Below are 5,811 nucleotides of genomic sequence, written 5' to 3'. Positions count from 1 at the left end.
ATAAACCCTCCTGTTTTATGCTGGCTGAGAGTCACTCCAGTCTAGAGATCAGAGGCATTATTCCCTCTGGGAGTGGAGGCCCCAGGGGTCCAGAGTGAGGGGACTCCCTGAGGAGACCCACGGTGAGAGACAGGCATGCTGAGGGCTCAGAGAGGTACGATTCCAGGAGGCAGAAGGGCTTAACCCCCAGGAAAGAGTGGAACCCCAAGAAGGGCTGTCGCACTGAAGGAGGTTCCCACGAGGGACCGTACGGGGCCAAGAATGGACACACTATCAACTAAATAGCACTTGCTAGACAAGGGACATGGGTTCCAAAACCCAGTGAAGGAAAGAGTGAAGGCAGGCAGGCAGGCAGGCGTGAAGGCAGGCAGGCAGGCAGGCGTGAAGGCAGGCAGGCGTGAAGGCAGGCAGGCAGGTGTGAAGGCAGGCAGGCAGGCAGGCGTGAAGGCAGGCAGGCGTGAAGGCAGGCAGGCAGGTGTGAAGGCAGGCAGGCATGAAGGCAGGCAGGCAGGCGTGAAGGCAGGCAGGCAGGTGTGAAGGCAGGCAGGCGTGAAGGCAGGCAGGCAGGCGTGAAGGCAGGCAGGCAGGCAGGCGTGAAGGCAGGCAGGCGTGAAGGCAGGCAGGCAGGTGTGAAGGCAGGCAGGCATGAAGGCAGGCAGGCAGGCGTGAAGGCAGGCAGGCAGGTGTGAAGGCAGGCAGGCGTGAAGGCAGGCAGGCAGGCGTGAAGGCAGGCAGGCAGGCAGGCGTGAAGGCAGGCAGGCGTGAAGGCAGGCAGGCAGGTGTGAAGGCAGGCAGGCGTGAAGGCAGGCAGGCAGGCAGGCGTGAAGGCAGGCAGGCGTGAAGGCAGGCAGGCAGGCGTGAAGGCAGGCAGGCAGGCAGGCGTGAAGGCAGGCAGGCAGGCAGGCGTGAAGGCAGGCAGGCGTGAAGGCAGGCAGGCAGGTGTGAAGGCAGGCAGGCGTGAAGGCAGGCAGGCAGGCAGGCGTGAAGGCAGGCAGGCAGGCGTGAAGGCAGGCAGGCAGGCGTGAAGGCAGGCAGGCAGGTGTGAAGGCAGGCAGGCAGGCAGGCGTGAAGGCAGGCAGGCAGGCAGGCGTGAAGGCAGGCAGGCAGGCAGGCGTGAAGGCAGGCAGGCGTGAAGGCAGGCAGGCAGGTGTGAAGGCAGGCAGGCAGGCAGGCGTGAAGGCAGGCAGGCAGGCAGGCGTGAAGGCAGGCAGGCAGGCGTGAAGGCAGGCAGGCAGGCAGGCGTGAAGGCAGGCAGGCAGGCAGGCGTGAAGGCAGGCAGGCGTGAAGGCAGGCAGGCAGGCGTGAAGGCAGGCAGGCAGGCAGGCGTGAAGGCAGGCAGGCGTGAAGGCAGGCAGGCAGGCGTGAAGGCAGGCAGGCGTGAAGGCAGGCAGGCAGGCGTGAAGGCAGGCAGGCGTGAAGGCAGGCAGGCAGGCGTGAAGGCAGGCAGGCGTGAAGGCAGGCAGGCAGGTGTGAAGGCAGGCAGGCGTGAAGGCAGGCAGGCAGGTGTGAAGGCAGGCAGGCAGGCGTGAAGGCAGGCAGGCAGGCATGAAGGCAGGCAGGCAGGCGTGAAGGCAGGCAGGCAGGCAGGCGTGAAGGCAGGCAGGCGTGAAGGCAGGCAGGCGTGAAGGCAGGCGTGAAGGCAGGCGTGAAGGCAGGCAGGTGTGAAGGCAGGCAGGCGTGAAGGCAGGTACAGTGATTTCCCTACACCCCCCCAGGAGTGGTGTACACCCCACTTGAATTTCCCCAACACCCCCCCAGTTTTATGAACTAGCTACATGCCAAACCTGGTGGCTGAACTTTGCGACTTTGTCCTCAGCTACACTGATGACATCTTCATCATCTGGATCCATGGAAAAGAAAACCCTTGAGGAATTCCACCAGGATTTCAACAATTTCCATCCCACCATCAACCTCAGCCTAGACCAATCCACACAAGCGGTCCATTTCCTTGACACTACTGTGCTAATAAGCGATGGTCACATAAACACCACCCTATACCGGAAACCTACTGACCACTGTACTTACCTACTGTGATGCAGTAGGGACTGTCTGTGTGGGGAGTGGGAGATCAGGGGAGGACTTTAGGGGATGGACGATGCCAGAGCCTGTAACCTGAGCTAGGTAAGGGAGGGGAAAGGTCAACACCTTTGCCCGGGAAGGGGACAAAGGAAGGGGGTGGCAGGAGGGAAGCAGTTTGAGTTTGGGCTTGGGGCTGTGTGGGCGGAATTCAGGGTATCCTAGCTGGGATCCAAGCACCCTGAAAGCCCAGAAGGACTCGAGGGAGGGGTCCTGACTGTGCCTGCAAGCTCTGCAGTAACCGGTGTTCCTGTTGTCCAATAAACCTTCTGTTTTACTGGCTGGCTAAGAGTCACTGTGGGTCCCAGGAAGAGGGGTGCAGGGCCGGACTCCCCACACTCCGTGACAACTGGTGGCAGCGGTGGGATATACTGCACCCCGTGGACGGCGCTTCCTGCAGTAAGTGACTGGGGAGCAGTAAAACAAAGGGGTGATTAACCCCTGGGAGTGTGTGCCCAGTGAGAAGGACTTTGCAGTAACAGGGTCCCCCGGGGGATTGCAGCGAGCGGTCCCAGGGGCGGAGGAGTCTACAGCTCGACCCTGGCAGAGAGGTGGTGACCTCAAGAAGGGCTGGTGCACTAGGGGTCCCCCTGAAAACCGTGGGGAGCGGCGAGCACCCCGGCCTGTGAGCGCCCAGCAGGAAGATGTATGCCAAGCGGCGCAAGTGTGACCTGGTGGAGCTGGGCAAGCAGAGGGGGCTGCACCCAGGGAGGCTCAGGAAGGACCAGCTGATTGCCCAGCTGGAGCAGGGAGACTGCATGAATGAACGGAGCCCTGTCTCTGAGGAAAGCAGCCAGGCAGATGCAGCGCAGGCACCAGTGTCTGTCCCCGCTGGGAGTGGTCAGCCGGCGGACGAGGGCTTCCCGAGACCCCCCCCTTCCTAGGCCTAGGGGAAGGGCGGGGAGGAGCCCAGTGTATACCGAGGGCACCGTGACACCCCCGGCCAGCAGGGGATCTGCCCAGTGAAGCTCACCCCCCAGCAGGGGATCCTCCCGGCAACGCTCGGCATCCGTGGAGCGGACGCGGCTGGAATATGAAAGGGAGCTGAAACGGGAGGAATTCGAGTTAAAGAGGAAAGAGCTGGAGGAGAAGGCAAAACAGCGTGAACATGAGGAGAACCAGCGTAAACATGAGGAGAACCAGCGTAAACATGAGCTGGAGCTGGCCCGGTTGGCGAGCAGTGGGGCCCAGGCTGCGGTGAGTGAGGGGGGACCCAAGCCTACAAAGAGCTTTGATAAGCACTTGCTGCCCCGGCGTAAGGAGGGGGAGGACATAGATACCTTCCTGACGGCCTTTGAGAATGCCTGCGAGCTGCACAGGGTTGACCCTGCAGACAGGATTGCAGTTCTCACCCCCTTACTGGACTCCACAGCCGTGGAGGTGTACAGCCGACTGAAAGGGGCGGAGGCAGGGGACTACGAACTGTTCAAACAGGCCCTGCTCCGCGAGTTTGGGCTGACTCCTGAGATGTACCGGAAAAAGTTCCAGAGCCAGCGTAAAACCCGTGAGGTCACATACCTACAACTGGTCAACCGGGCGCAGGGGTATGCCCGCAAGTGGACAGCAGGGGCCCAAACTAAAGAGGACCTGCTTGACCTATTCATACTGGAGCACCTGTACGAGCAGTGCCCGTCCGACTTGAGGCTGTGGTTGATGGACCAGAAGCCGGAGAACCCACAGCACGCAGGCCAGCTGGCCGACCAATTTGTGGACAGTCGGGCAGGGGATGGCAGGGAGGAGTCTCGAAGGAGCAAGCCTGCCTCAACGCAGAGAGAGAGTCATCATGGGATCTCCCAGCGGGGTCCTATGGAGAACCCCCCCAACAGGGGAACAGCCAGCGGCAGGTCCCTCCGACCCACTCAAGGGGACCCACGAGACATGGGCTGCTATCGCTGTGGCCAACAAGGTCACATATGGGCCCAGTGCCCCAAGCTCAGGGACAGACCAAGCAGACCCAACCCGCAGAGGGTGGACTGGGTAAAAACCCAATTGGAGGAGGGGCTACATTCCCAGGAAAGGGGGGATGGCAACGTACCACCTGTGGATGCTCCAGGCTCCGGGTTTTTGGTTTACCGGGTGGGCGCGGGGCTGCCCCTCTGGAAAGAGTGCATTGTTCCCTGGAGGTAGATGGGAGGAAGGTCACTGGGTACTGGGACACGGGCGCAGAAGTGACGCTGGCCCGACCCGAGGTAGTGGCCTCAGATCGGATGGTGCCTGACACCTTACTGACCCTGATGGGCGTGGGCGGGACCCCATTCAAGGTGCCCGTGGCAAGGGTACACCTGAAATGGGGGGCCAAGGAGGGCCCCAAGGATGTGGGGGTACACCGATATTTGCCCACTGACGTGTTAATGGGAGGGGACCTCGAGGACTGGCCTAGTAACACCCAGAGTGCCCTGGTCGTGACTCGTAGTCAGAGTCGGCAAAGGGCACTGCACCCCGACAACGGGGAAGGTACTCGACCCGAGGTGCAGGACCCTAACCCAGGGAGCGGGGAACGCCCAGGGGCATGGTGCAGAGAGGCTGCGGCCTCAGACCCAGCCAGCAAGAAAGAGCCGGTCCCCATCCCTGTCCCAGCTGCTGAGTTCCAGGCCGAGTTGCAGAAAGATCCCTCCTTGCGGAAGCATCGGGACCGGGCTGACCTTAGTGCGGTACAGACCATGAGGAGAGGTTGCAAGGAGAGGTTCCTGTGGGAGAAGGGGTTCCTGTACCGAGAATGGGCTCCCCCAGGGGAAGTAGAGTCATGGGGGATCAGGAGGCAGCTGGTGGTTCCCCAGAAGTTCCATCACAAGCTGTTGTACCTGGCCCATGACATCCCTCTCGCAGGGCACCAGGGAATCCGGCGCACCAGGCAGAGGCTGCTACAGAACTTTTACTGGCCTGGGGTCTTTACCCATGTCCGACAGTACTGCCAATCCTGTGACCCCTGCCAGAGGGTGGGGAAGGCCTGGGACAAGGGGAAAGCGGCTTTGAGGCCTTTACCCATCATAGAAGAACCTTTCCAGAAGGTGGCCATGGACATAGTGGGACCCCTCAGCAAGACGACCCGGTCAGGGAAGAAATACATCCTGGTGGTGGTGGATTTTGCCACTCGCTACCCCGAGGCGGTGGCCTTGTCCTCTATCGAAGCAGACACAGTGGCAGATGCGCTGCTGACAATTTTCAGCCGGGTGGGGTTCCCCAAGGAGGTCTTAACGGACCAGGGGTCCAACTTCATGTCGGCCCTGCTCCAGTCTTTATGGCAGAAATGTGGGGTCCAGCACAACTGGGCCTCAGCGTATCACCCCCAGTCCAACGGGCTGGTAGAAAGGTTCAACGGGACGCTGAAGATGATGCTAAAAACATTTATGAACCAGCACCCGCAGGACTGGGACAAGTACTTACCTCACCTGCTGTTTGCACACAGGGAGGTACCCCAGGAATCTACCGGGTTTTCACCTTTCGAACTGTTGTATGGAAGGCGGGTGAGGGGGCCCCTAGACCTGATGAGGGACGAATGGGAGGGGAAGGCCGCTCCCGAGGGAGAGTCAGTGGTGGAGTATGTCCTGACCTTCCGGGAAAGACTGGCCGAGCTCATGGGCCTGGCCAGGGAGAATCTGGCCCGAGCCCAGAGGAGGCAGAAGGTCTGGTATGACCGCACGGCACGGGCCCGTGCCTTCGCCACCGGAGATCAGGTGATAGTTCTCATCCCCGTGAGGAGAAACAAACTCCAGGCCACCTGGGAAGGGCCCTTCA

This window comes from Gopherus evgoodei, chromosome 1 (genome assembly GCF_007399415.2).
Source record: "Gopherus evgoodei ecotype Sinaloan lineage chromosome 1, rGopEvg1_v1.p, whole genome shotgun sequence".
Lineage (NCBI taxonomy): Eukaryota > Metazoa > Chordata > Testudines > Testudinidae > Gopherus > Gopherus evgoodei.
This window is presented reverse-complemented; position numbering follows the sequence as displayed.